Raw genomic sequence first — 12430 nt, 5'->3', positions numbered from 1 at the left:
CACACTTCTAAAAAAAATCTTTAAAATATAAAACTCTAAAAAAAACCCAAACAAAATGGGGGTCCTGCTTTCAAGTGTAGCAGCTGGCAGGGGGAGAGAGGAGGCAGATGAACATTTTCAGTTGTTCCATTTTTCTCTATATTTACAACAACCTGAAATTGCAAAGATTAATCTTAAAATTTTCAAAATTTTTGTTTTTCCAAAGGCAAAATGGAACATTAAAATGCATATTTGGAATAAATGAACCAAATAGCCCACAGACCTACTGTGGACCTTATAAGTGATATGTTTTGCTGGAGTTCAAAACACCATCTTTCAGTTTATTGAAATGTTAATGAAATTTTTATTATAATATAAAATATAATTTTTTATCTAAAACATTGTAAATGCCATTTCAGAGATTAATGTTGCAACCAGAATGCTTCATTTCTTGTTAATCTACCAGTTCACTGCTGAATTTACTTATAAATATCCCCCTTCATCCAGTTTATATCTCATTGCTCCAGTGAGTTTAAATTCTATCTAAAATTTTATGACAGCAGAAGTATGTTGCTACAATTAAAATATCAATAAAACAGCACCATTTTTACTATCATTTATATCACGCTGGCAAGATACAAGGATTAAAGTGAGCATAGGCCCTTTTATGATTTAACTGTGCATGGGAAGAATCCAATCACAGTGTCAGAACAGAAAGATTTGAGAACATTAATCAACACAATGAGACCAAAACCAAAAAGGATACTCAATCCCATTAAACATGAAATTAATTTTCACTAATGCAGTACCCTTTCCCCCCAATGCTGTCACTGGTGAGCCATGTACTGATGATGAGTTTTGTTGAGGTTTCTGTATTGCCCCTTGTTCTGCAGTCACTATCATAGCCTCTGAGCTTCTGCCAGCAGTACTTTAAGCAACCTAACTACCATTCACCACACATTTTTCTCTCATACTGTCAATAGGCAGAAGAAAAGTAGCTGGCAGTGTGTTTTATTCTAGAAAACTGAACTTTTCAGCAAAGGAAAATTATATTCTTCCCTGTGCTTGATGCTTAATTTTGATGCAGATTGTAGCTTTTAGAATTCTTACCAGCTATAAATCCTACCTTAGAGTTTGCAAAGTAAGAACAGATTGATAGAGGTTTTAACTGTCTTGCATATCCTCCGAGTGGGCTTGAGCAAAATGCTTTACATTCTGTTAGATGCGTTCCAGTGTTTGTTTCACTCTATTGAGGTCTGACTTCTCACTGTCTCTTGCTGTAGCGAAAGCTGTTTGAAAACCCAGGCAACCTATGTGGGATCTGAGAGTTGGTTACCAAGACTCAAGTGTATCAACACAATGATTCACCAGACTTCTTGACTTCTTGTTCTGTGGGTGGAGTGTCTTTTAACAGCTATTGATACTTGATTTTTCCTCACTACACTTTCCTGATCAAGAGCTAATTTGAGATATACATGCACACAACTGAATATCCTGATGAATTCAATCTGTTCTAGATTTAGTAAACCTCACTATAAAGTCAGTGAAACCTGGGTAGTGAAATACAGGGTGTACTTTTATAAAATGCAAAACAGTTTTGCAATACCTAGTATATCCACAATGTGTCTCAGATACTGAATTTAAGATTTTCCTGTATGTATTAATTCATAGGTAAATATTACTCTGATATTACTCAATTTGAAGTCAGTAGATGATTGTGTCTGTGGGATGCGTAGGCCAAGTAAAGGATATTTAATGGAGTGGTATTCTTTGTGTGTCTTCCAAGTCAGAAAACAGAAAGGTTTATACTAATTTTAGTTTATAATAATAAGGAATGAAGATAATATGTTTTTCAATTGCACTAATATTCTGCCTTTTAAATTCCTGGTGGATAGGGCTCTGCATGTAATCCTAGCTAATTTACAATTAATGATGCATCAAAGTTCTAACAGGATTTGTGTTATAGCAACAGAGTAAATTTTGACTAACTTAACCCTAATTTCTTTGTTCAAAGCTTTTTCTTTACATCAACCAATAAATGGTCCTACTGATGCACTAAATGTGTCCTTCATGAACTTTCAAGGTTATGATTTAGGTTTATGCAAAAGTGTTGAAACTCCCACTAATCTGAGAGAATAACAAGTCATTTTGCTGCTAACAACTGTAGGAAATAATTTATGTTGCTATTATCTGGGAGAGAGAGCATATTGCCAAGGCTAAATGCTGACGCATTAAGTTATTGCAGAGAGCATTACCAACTTGCTTTTTAAATGTAAATCTTTCATCTGAGCAGGGTGAATTACTGTGCAGCTTTTAATTCTAATTTATTTCAAAATGCCTTCAATGTATGTAAGCATTCTATGGTGTTTTTCCTTCATCTCCCCCTTTTGTACCTAATTGTTAGGTGATTGGGCTGTGCTGTATTCTCAAACATGACTTCTGCTGGCTTTCAAAAAACTATTATTCAACAACTTTTCATTTCATAGGAATGCTTGAATATCTGAAACTGGGCACACAGATTTTCGTGTTTACAGCCCAAATAACCAAGGGATACATGAGAATGAAAGAAAGAGGAGTCCTGCCTTGGTCCATAGTGTAGTAATAGACCTGCTTTATAGATATATACTTATATATATACTTCCAGCGTATCATGCCTTGCAGCTGCTTTGTGCTCCATGAACAGAGATGAGGGGCCTGAAGTAACTGTGGCCCTTCTTGCACATTAATCCATCAACTTTTACAGCCTCTCTATTCCGTGACCATAATCAGGCAACAAACCTATCCTCTATCACTGGTATTTCCTGCACATACACAACATTCCTGATTCTATACAATACACATATTCCTTTCCACCAAATTTTGCTTAGTCCTGTCCCAAAGCGTTATCCTAAGGACAAGTAATGTGAGCTACTGAGATTTTCACCATACTAATTTGATCCTAGAGAATATGTAGACTGTCTCTTGAATTAACCTCTGCAGTTTTGGTATACTAATAGCTACACCAATCTTGAAACCAGAGAAGAAAACTGCAGATAAAGACAGATTAGGGAAGAAAGCAGATAAAGGGAAAAATCAGGCTGAGTTATCAGAGGCTTGATATAATAATTTTAAGGAGTTTAAAAATATTAATTTCATGAAGCCAGGAAAGGGGTGGTGAAAGAATCTGATGGAGTGTTGAAGTTTGAGGAAAAAAAATCTGGTAGCTGTTTAATAACCCATCCTAAAATCTGCTTACTCAGAGTGATCAACAGTGATAGTTTTGCACGAGATGAATTTAAACTCAGGGTAAAACAAAGAGCAAATTAATTTTGAGGGGAAAACCAGAAAATAAGTATCATGTGGCCTTTGCTTTTGAGTGATGAAGGAGAAGAAATTCACACCCAGCTCAGCACCTTCTTCTGAACCACAGAAATGCATTAAAGTAGCTAAGTAGATCAAAGGGTTCTTTTAAGCTGCTACACTACAAAGCTACACAGAGTTCTTCTCTCAATTAGAGCTGAAGTAGTAGACTGTCAGCAGCACATCACTTTCTGACATATTGCTGTTAGTGTTTTTAATGGATAGATATCTGTCAATAAGTTAATTCCAAGAGCACTTTCCACAATGTCTCTAGCAGGAGTGTCAGTTTTCTGTCAACAGTGTTAACTGCAGAAATGGCACACATTGTTAATTCTGGCAGTACTGCACATGGTGGGAATATCTGAAACACATGATCCCATCTGGTCCCTTCAGTTCAGCAAGAATAGGATAAGACAATATTTTGATGACAGACTTTGATAGAGAATTTAGAGTCTTCAAAGCAGTGGTGTGAGCTACTTAGGTGATATTCTTTTTCTGGAGTCAATAACAGATGTGCAATGAGATAGCTGGGTTTATTCTGCCTGGACAATCTGTGCACAAAATATCCCCCTGCAATCTTGTTTCTGAAATCCAGTGTTGGAGACGCCCTCACTTTTTTAATCCTCACTTTTGCAGCACGAAAAAGAACCATGGTTTTAAAACTACAAAGTAGAGCCATCACAAGAAATATCTGCAGAGGTACAAGTTCTCTCACACAAGCTGCCTCTCGAGTCCTTCACTCACCAATAGCTTGTGCTATTTGTCTAAATAACCAAGACACGGTCATGTCCTGGGTGACCATTAGAACTGCATGACTATCTTCTTGCTTCAATGCCTGTTCTTTGCCAACATCCTTGGCAATAAATTGTACTGATTTGCTAGGGTTTTTATCATGTTCTTCTCAGAAACAGAAAGGAATTGTACCTGCAGTTTGAGGTGAGCTAGCTTTCAGTTGCTACGACTTTCCCTACCTATAACAGCTTAGCATTTCCTTGCTAGGTGGGGTTAAATGTTGTCCTAAAGATTGGGACAGTGGAGATGAGGCTACACAACACCTTGTAGAAACAGACTAGTATATACTATATATATACTATATATATATAGTATACCATTTAGTCATATATTGTAACCATACAGTTATACGAATCCTCCTGGAGTCCCTCTCATCCCAGTGTGACAGAAGGGAGACTGCTGCGGGTCTGTGTTCTCTGTGCCAGCAGTGAGGCTGAGTGTGTGTTCATGGCTGGTGCATGGGCAGACACACACACACACATACACACACATGGCCAGACACACAGACCAGCACAGAGGGAGGTCAGTGCCTTTATCAGCACCCACATAAACACCCACAGCACTTACACAGATAAGAACACCACAGGTGGCCTCATGCCATTCCTCCTCCCAGAGAGGTTGGGATTGGCGTCAGAGTATATTAATGCCCTCACTCTTGATTCGGAAACACATATCTATCGGTTCCTTGAATATTAACACAGATTCTAAATCGATCCAGTATATGTGGTCTGTTCCCACACACAGACTGAGGCTTTGGGTGTTTCCCTATGTGGTTCTCTTTCTACTCACCAGCTGGTCCAGTTCGAAGTTCATGAGCAGCTTGCACACACAGGCTCAGGGGGTGACCCACACAGAAAACAGGATGGATTTAATAAGAAGTTATGATAGGCTGTGGTAACCAACTACCAGGTTTGTGAGGCTTTTGCCTGCTTCTCCTTTTAATTCCCTTTTTTCTTCCTGATCCAACTTGATGCCTCCCTTCTCCTACTTTTGATCCTTCCCCTAAATGTTTTGCACATTTCCACACTCCCCCAAAGACACCCCATAGCTTTATACCATCTTCAAATGCTCTCTTTTCCACCTCAAAATCCTCTTCTGTCTGCATCCCAAAATAAGTCCTGTATCCCCGGTACTCCTTTAGTCTGTATGGTGTTCTAGGAAGACAACTTCTTTCCTGGAGTCATCACGACAGGTGGGACAAGCAACAATGATCCAATCATTCTACTTTGACAATCTTAGGAGTAGCTGACTTGGTGTGCTCCATATTCACTGATCAGGTCACTTGCTGGCTACCTTGGCCTCTTGTAGTTCCTCAGATACTTGCCGAGTCTACGTTTTCACTGTGATAATATTTTTAATCATATAATGTAATAAAAACAAGTAATCTCATGTTTTATCACACAAATATCATTAAAGATACAATATATTTATTATATTTCCACAAAGAATGAAAATAAACTGTTATCAATGTGAGAAGGATTCTGTTTTCTGCTTTTCATACGCAATTTCCCAAGAACACTTTGTTTTAAAATGTTGAAGATATTTTGAAAATCTTGTTCATGTAAAAGTCTTTGTCAGTGTAGAAAGATATTCTCATGGTCACTGTTTCTATTCCTGTCTTCTTCAAAATTTTCAGAAATAGCAATTACAATATTTATGCATTTTAAGTTTTGCTTTTAATTGATATTAGTTTTATTAATGAATACAATCTCCTATATAAATTAGTTCTTTTTATAATCACAATACACATAAAAATTATCTATGTCTGTAAAATACATCTATCTTTTCTACATCAAGGAAAATAAAATTATAGAATCAAAATGAATTGCTTCTGAAAAACATTGTTCATACCTCTTCCGAATTTCTTGTAAGTCTGCTGAAATACAATCCAAATAGATGACAGTGCCTGCACAAGTTCAACCCATAAAGGGTGAAATAATTTATGAACTTAGAAAGTCAAACAGATGATAGTGGCACAAATGACTGTCATACATCAAAATACCATTCTTATGACCACTGTACGTCGTCTCAAAGTTCTCCTTCCCTTACACACTAATTATGCAATAGCAGTAAACTTTGGTTAGGATGGAAAGGCAATCTTATTTTATCTTGCAAGCCTGACAAATCAGTCAACTTCTTTTTAAGAGAGTATTAATTCAAAAATCCTTCAGCACATGTTTTTTAAATTTATGCAGTGCTTCAGTATTCAGAGGCAGAAAAAAGACTGCAGTGGGATCCGTAGTGAATAACTGATGTGCTCACATGCATTTAGGTCAATGAAATCTCTGTGGAATTTATGCTGGCATAGACAAAGTTGACTAAATTTAGCTGAATCATCACTTCATTAGGTGTTCCTTTTTATTCCTTCACCAGATAAGCATGAACACAGGCATTTTAAAAATTATTTCCTTCTTTTCATAGATACCTCTTTTGAATTTCATGCTTAATATTTTTGTCTGGTACAACTGTTGTGGTTCTGGACAGGCACAGTCTTTAGAAGCTTAAGAAAAAAAAGTTTTGTAGCAACATTTTTCTTGAAAATACTTTGTCTTCAAGGTGGTATCTAAATGATGCCATTTACATGTCAATTGTCATACTTCAATGGCAGAATTCAGATCAAAATTAAAATGTCTGAAATCAGTTCTCTATGCATGGATGCGTGTAGGTATGCCACATATCTAATCCCGATGGAGTTAATTATATACAATTACTACAATCAATGTAACTCAGAACTCTGCTAAAGTTGACCCTAAAGTAAATACATAGGTCTTTGATTCAATTGCCTGCCAATAGGCACTTAATTCTATATGACATGCTCTAGAACAACCAAAACACCTTTGTTGATGCTGGTGGGCCTAGTACAGAACATTTATATCCTTTGGAATCAGCAACTGAAAGACAGACATGACATCTGAGAATATCTGAAATTCCACTATACACGTGTGGGCAACAGAACAAGGCCTCAGATCTCTTTTGACTGCAATGGTTACCATGTCTGTAGACAGTGATGTGCAGAGAGCTACATTTGGCTCTCTGATTTCTGAATTTAATCCTTCACTGATTACCGTATGTTCTTCCTACAGGACTTTCTAGAAAATGGTCTGGTCATCCTGCATCCCTTTACTTTTGCTATCTTGTATTGTATGCAAATAGTGGAATTCAACATTGTTAGGGATCACCATCAAATCTACTGTTTGTGAACCTAGATTCACAAAGCTATCTTGTGTTTTTCAGCTGCCATTTTAGACTCCTGTGTCTATAACTTAGACTCACAAAATCCTTTTCAGCTACCATTCCGTTGCAGAAGCAGCAGGTTTCCAGTTTCCAAACATTAGATGGAAGTCATGTAAACATCTTGCTTTTCATGCTGTACAGCAGCTTCATACCTACCTCTTCAAAATTACAAAGATCAGTATTTTTTCTGCCCAAATCTGCTGACAGACTCAGTGCAGAAAGGTTTGCAGAGCATCCATGGCTAACAGGTTCCACATAAGTCTGGAATGAAGTTGACTTATTTTGTCCAATACACTCAATGAAGACTTTCTTCACTCATGTCAGAGATCCTGTCTCATTCCTGTCTTGAGCCTGCTGGAATTCAAACCCCAGTCCCATGTTTCTGAGACGTCACTAGCCACTGCTTCGTCTTGCAGCACTAAAGCAGATACTTCCAGCACTTATCTTGCTAAATACCTCTTGAACCTTGTTGATGTTCTTCCAGCACTGGATTTGTGGGCTCTGCGAGAAGATGCCTCTCACCTGACAGTTTGTAAATTAGTGAGGTTTCGCAGTAGTCACTATTACACAGTATAAGTCTCTTTTCTTGTGTCTGCCCCAAGTTTTCTTTTGTAGGTACATAAATTGCACAGTTTAATTTGATTTGGTATTCTTATGTCACAGAAATTACACACTGGAGAAGCCATTTAGCATAATTTTCCCTCCCCAGACTGGTGCAACATTATTGTCTATTGAGCTCTTCACAGTATGTTTACAGCTATAAACTATTATTTCTTTTGTTATACTTGTAAAAATGATTCATTCCAATATGCCTAACTATCTTTACATGAGAATTATTCTGAATAGTGTTTACACATCTACAACTGAAAAATTAAAGATAAATAACCATTCCAATTTACATTCTCCTGTTAATTAGAGAAAAAAAATCCAAGGAAACTTCTGATGAACTACATACGCTTGCTTGCATATCTTGGATGTATGCCTATTATATAAAGGATGCACAAGAACTGGAGTAGATCAGGCTTTTCTAAGAGTATTAGCTTCTTTCCAAAATGAAACTGGTTCTTAATTCTTCACAAATCAATGACTGACATAGCTTGAGTTTTAGTCTGTAATCCTTTTAGCCTTTTTTTACCTCTTGCAGTCTAATGCCTGGTAGAATTATACCGAAAAGAAATATGAAGGAGCAACTCCTGTATTCAGCAGTGGTTTCTTAAGCTAAAAAAAAAAGGTTTCTAGCTATGGCATAATGTAGAAAAGAAAGACCTTAAATCACTCACTGCATGAATGATATATTGGTGACCTTTGTGATTTACTAATGGTTATACATTTATCAAACTAAGATTAAATTACGAAAATATATCTCAAACAAATCTGTAGGGGGTTAGTGTTACATGCAAAGTGTTTCTAATTTTCTTTAATCAGCATGCGAGAAACAGACAAATTGCTCCATTTGAGAAAATATGTTCAGTGACTGGTAAAAGTCATCCTGGAAGAGAGCATGTTAACTGATAGGAGGGAGGGAAAACACTTGTTATCTATTTTTACAATCATCACTGCCATAATACTTCTTAAAATAATATCTTTGACTATTTGTTGTCACAAATGTGTGTAGAAAGTGAATCAAGAGTTCCACATGGCTTCTGGCTTGTCATGAGCCTATATTGCAAACACAGATATACTTGTAAAGGCACAGAGAGGTGAAGCCGTCTGAAGAAGACAGCTCCTTTAGATCCACACAGACTCAGTATGAGGGGTTGGACTAATATCTTGAAAAAATCCAAGAAATAGCTTGATCCAGCTTCTGCTGAATTATGTCAAAAAACCCAGCATAGATTGAGTTTTAATTGCAGCTGTGTTGGTTTTGCTAAGGAAAAACAAATGTAGACAAGCCATAGATAAAATTAATAATAATAATAATAATAATAATAATAATAATAATAATAATAATAATAATAATAATAATAATAATAATAATAATAATAAATGTTAACACACTGAAATAAAAAGATAATATTAGTACCCATTTTTGCATCATGACTGCTCTACCATCACCATGGTATTCGGTTGCCTGAGCATAGACATTAAGTACAATTTAATTTCCTAGAGTCCTGAAAAGATTTTTCCAGGCCCCTCCATGCACCTCCTAGTCTAGCAGAGGTGACACACACAGCACTAGATGCCTATTTTTACACAAATTAAATCAACCCCAAGGTTAAGGTTAATTTAACGTATCTCTGGGCATTTAATCATTAGATAGCCAGTCTAACTTGGTCAATTAGACAATATTTGTTAAAGAAATGGGAAACTCAGGTGGGAGACTCATACTAACTGAAGATATGTTGTTATAGAAGGGTAGGAAGAATTCCCTTTCTCTCTGGGGACTACTGAGGGAACTAAAATCGCTAAATAAGACAAATGTTAGATAGTTATATTTAGGTGAGATTGATCTCTCCCTGAAAGATTGATAAACCAGTGTTCTAATCTAATATTTTCTAATTTAGTCTATTCCAATCAAGTTTTTGTGTTCCCTGGTGGTCTAGTGGTTAGGATTCGGCGCTCTCACCGCCGCGGCCCGGGTTCGATTCCCGGTCAGGGAAACAATTGTTTGCGTGTAGACCAGTGTGTGAGCCATGAGGAACATAAAATTGGATGTTTCTCATTATTGAATTCCCTTCTTATCAATATTTACAATTTACACTACATACTTCAACCATTTTTATATCAACATGCAGATTTATACATTGTCATTAAGTACTACTGTCTTCTTTCCCTTAACAGACAGATATTCTCCCATTCCACCACTCCGCCCAAATGTTTATAAGAACAGGCTACGACTTGGACCCCATCTGTCAAGATGGGTGCTCAGCACAGGAGAAGCAGCATGTTCAAGCACTGGGTGCCAGTACTGACCCATTGCACTCGCCTTGTTCCTTGCAAAGCTCACTCCTCGTTGGTTCAGGTCTTTCCTGCTATGTTACTTCCTACAACATTTAACTCATATCACAGCTTATTTTTTCCCCAAGATTAAATTTTCTTGAGATAAATGCTAGATCTCCCCATCCTGCATTACACACCAAGTACACCCAGGTTGTTGAGCAAAGACAGTCTCACGAATGGGTTTGACTTTTCTCAAGGGAGGAGCAACCAACACCACCTTTCCCCAGATACTTCCCTATATCCACTTGTGCTGGTTTTGGCTGGGATAGCATTAATTTTCTTCATAGTAGCTGGTATGGGGTTGTTTTGTGGATTTGTGCTGAAAACAGTGTTGATAACTCAGGGAAGTTTTGTTATTGCTGAGTCAAAGGCATTTCTACTCCTCAGACAATACTGCCAGTGACTAGGCTGGGGGTCCACAAGAAGATGGAAGGAGATACATCTGGGACAACTGACACCAATAACCAAAGGGATCACAGCATCACAGAATCATTTGGGTTGCAAGGGACCTCTTCAGATCATCTCGTCCAACCCACCTGCTAGGGCAGTTTCACCTAGAGTAGATCACACAGGAGTGTGTCCAGGTGGGCTCTCTCCAGAGAAGGAGACTCCACAACCTCTCTGGACAGCCTCTTCCAGTGGAACCTTCTGTTCTTTAGTTTATGCCCATTGCCCCTCATCCTATCATTGAGCACCACTGAAAAGAGTCTGGAATATTCTGTACCGTATGACATCACACTCCACAATAAAAGCTGGGAGAAGGAAGGGGATACATTCAGAACGATGGCATTTGTCTTTCCAAGTAACCACCATGCATGATGGAGCCCTGCTGTCCTGGAGGTGGTTGAACACCTGCCTGGCAATGGGAAGCAGTGAATTGATTCCTTGTTTAGTTTTGCTTGCACAGGCATCTTTTGCTTTATCTATTAAACTGCTTTTGATGCCCAGGAGTTTGCTCACTTTTATACTTCCCTCTCTCCTCCATCCCACCGGTGCAAAATGAGTCAGCAGCTGTGTGGGGCTGAGTTTCCTACTGGAGTTAAACTATGACAGCACTACAGGAACCATAGCTTCTCCTACAGTATGCTGGGGTTTTGTTTGGCGAGGATCAGGACCCTTAGCAGATCCTCTGGTGTTAACGAGCCAAGCAGCTTCTGTTAAATTTGTATCCCAGTGCTTCGATGCCCAATTACCCAATGCTTTCAGCATGGTCTTTAACAGTCCATTTTATCTCTCATTTTTTCCAGATGGTTGTGGGTGATAGGGGATGTGACATACCAGGTCTGTGTCATGTTTCTTGGCCCAGGAGGTTATGATGTTATTCTTTAAATGAATCTCATGGTCTGACTCAATTATTTCTGGGGTACCACGTCACCACAAATTTTGATTTCAAGACTTAAGATGGTGTCTTGGCTAAGGGCCTGGTTAACAGGATATGTTTCTAGACACCAGGTAATGGTGTTCACCATGGTGAGTATGTGGCACTTGCCTTGGTGTGATGGTGGTCCAATATAGTCAGTTTGCCAGGCCTCACCATATCAAAAACCTAGTCGCCACTCTTTGTTCCGGGGAGACTTTACTCATGTAGTTTCACATTCGTGGGTGATCTGTGGGTTGGCCTCCATGGTCAGGTCGACCCCTTGATCACAAGCCCATCTGTATGTTATTGTCCAGATGTTTTGTGAGCCCGTCGAGCTACAAAGAGCCCATTTTTATGCTCCCAGTGCAGGCCATCCTAAGCCACTTTAATTTTGACAGCCTCAGCTACCTGTTCGTTGTTTCAATGGTCTTCAGTGGCACAATTTTTGGGCATGTAAGCATCTATACAACGTACCTTCAACACATGATACGTCATGGTATGTAATGATAAACCAGTTACTCTAATGAACTGTTAGATATACAGCAATTTTTTTGTATCTCCTTACTTTTCTTGGTCTGTTTATTGGCTTGTAAAATTACCACTCGGAAGATAAACTGATGTCTCCTTCTTTATCATGTTTGTGCTTTGTGACTCCTTTGTAGATGTCTTGAAGGCAAGAATCATTTACAATAAATGAACTAAATGTCAGTTTTTATGCTTCAGAAGTTCCTATTCCACATTTTACAACAAAATATGTCAAGATGAAACTCAACCTTGAGTGGGATG

General features: G+C 38.0%; 1 non-coding gene across 1 annotated transcript; it reads left to right on the top strand.

Annotated features, from left to right (window-relative positions):
• Positions 1-9872: 9872 nt before the first annotated feature.
• TRNAE-CUC (transfer RNA glutamic acid (anticodon CUC)) lies at positions 9873-9944 on the top strand. The gene has a single exon. It is a non-coding gene; the product is annotated as a tRNA-Glu (tRNA).
• The last annotated feature ends 2486 nt before the right edge of the window (positions 9945-12430 follow it).

The sequence above is a fragment of the Columba livia genome, chromosome 3, assembly GCF_036013475.1.
Source record: "Columba livia isolate bColLiv1 breed racing homer chromosome 3, bColLiv1.pat.W.v2, whole genome shotgun sequence".
Taxonomy (NCBI): domain Eukaryota; kingdom Metazoa; phylum Chordata; class Aves; order Columbiformes; family Columbidae; genus Columba; species Columba livia.
Note: the sequence above shows the minus strand (reverse complement) of the source record. Positions and strands in the feature narration are given on the sequence as shown.